We start from the raw sequence: 1948 nt of genomic DNA, 5'->3' as shown, positions 1-1948 counted from the left end.
ATGTAGTAACAGACCTCCTTGGTTTGTATGTTTAACAAGTGGGACAAGTAAGGTAGGCACTTTTTGCAACCTTGTTAACATTTTCCCACCAATATTGACTCATGAATACCTTCATTTTGTCAATAGACAAATAGTCCAATGCACATACAGTGGGGAAGAGTGGGAATTTTTTTTTTTTTTTTTAGGTTTTCACTATTTATTTATAACAAATATTCCATGTCCGGGATCCTCTTGTCAGAAGTTCTTTGAGATGATGCCGTCGGCCTTGGCCAGCCGGAGAATGAAGTCATCTGACTCGCCCATCCTGCGAACGGCCCCGCAGATAGCATAGGTTTTAAACTGGCCGTTGAATCTGCCTGTCACCTTGTCAACCTCGGCCACGTTCATCTGGATGGACGCGTGAGCCTTGGCGCCGGTGATGCGGTTGCTGGTGGAGCATTTCCGCGGCACATACAGGTCCACGAACTCACTGGAGTCATTCTGTATGTTGAGCGAGTGTCTCAGGCCCCACATCATCCCCTTTGCCAGGATGCTGGCCACACAGCCCACCTGATGGTACAACGATGAGCACAAGCACAGGAGGAGTGGGAATTTTTAAAGTCTGTAGCAGGACTGAGCTGTTATTTGGCCCAAATTTGGTAAATGGGAATCCCACAATCATTTGCTCAATAGCCTTAAACAAAAAGGCAGTGGCAGTAATGGTTCTAACAAGGCAGGTATGGCCATGCCACAGAGTCCAGTTGCTCTGGTACCTTTTTGGCTATAACACCCTATATAGGTAATTGGTGACCTCTGTTTTTTTTTTTTTTTTTTTTTTGAGTGAATATCCTAAGGACAAACACTTTTTATATACAGAAAGGCAAAAGGAAATCTGATAATTTGGATACTCAAGGTCAGGTGGGTTCACTAAATTCTCCTTTAAGTTGTTATAGGCTGTGTCATCCAGTTCTCCTCATAAACATTGGGTTGGTATTGTTATTATTCAGTGAAAAATGCAGAGATTTAGCTACAAGAGAAATTTAAAATCTGTTTTTTGCAATAACCAACTTGCCTGAGAAAAACTAAGAGTTGGTGTTTAGTTTGGGGTTTGGAGAAACTTAGGACACCATGAAGTATATCTGAATCTAGGTGAAGCCCTTGTTTTGATATCAGATTCCCTAAACATTTAACTTGGGGATGGGAAAACAGCAGTTTTGGGGACGATCTTTCCACTGAAGACCAAAAGCTTTAGCAAGTGGGTGCTGTCTTCAGGTTAGGAGAGTTGAGGTGAGCAAAGAAGCAAATCATCCACATATTGCAACACAGTAGAACTTACAGGGCACTTTTTAACACCAAGCTCAGCCTTCAAGATTTATAAGAAATAAGAACTCCAAGTAAAATCTTGAGTCATTATTGTCCCAGTGAATTATTTTTCTTCCCCAGTGAAGGCAAAAAAAGTATCTGCTAGCTTCATCAACTGGAATACTGAAGAATGCACTGTATAAATCTACTGCAGTAAAGAATTTGCTTCCAATAGAAGTGGATGCTAGTAATGCATTGAGAGATAACAATGTTGTTTATTGTTGTTATTACAATGTTGTTTATTACTCAGAGGTCCTGAACAAGCTCTACCTTCAGTCCTTAGGTTTTCTCACTAGTATAATAGGAGTATTTTACCAGACATTGTTAAAATAAAAATATTGCAGATATTAAGCCTTGAGCCTTATAATCTATTACAGGTTTTAAATCTTGAAGTTCTTCCTCACTTATGGGATAGCGATTAGCTCTGGGAGGAGATTCTGAGAGATCTATTTGAACACTGATGAGAAGTACACTGTGAATTTTGTCAATATCATTTGGAGATTTTGCCCATAAGAAGGATGGTGGCTGAATCAATAGAGCCAAATAATCAGTGTTTCCAGAATCAGCTCTACTATACTCAGAGACAGAGCAAATAAAAGACATCGAA

The 1948-nt window shown here is 40.0% G+C and overlaps 1 pseudogene; it reads right to left on the bottom strand.

Moving 5' to 3' along the window:
* Nucleotides 1-234: 234 nt before the first annotated feature.
* Nucleotides 235-513, bottom strand: LOC105005357 (annotated as a pseudogene).
* Nucleotides 514-1948: the final 1435 nt, after the last annotated feature.

Source organism: Bison bison, unplaced genomic scaffold (genome assembly GCF_000754665.1).
Source record: "Bison bison bison isolate TAMUID 2011002044 unplaced genomic scaffold, Bison_UMD1.0 scf7180017864489, whole genome shotgun sequence".
In the NCBI taxonomy this organism is placed as follows: Eukaryota; Metazoa; Chordata; class Mammalia; order Artiodactyla; family Bovidae; genus Bison; species Bison bison.
The sequence above is the reverse complement of the archived record's forward strand: the minus strand, read 5'-3'. Positions and strand labels throughout refer to the sequence as shown.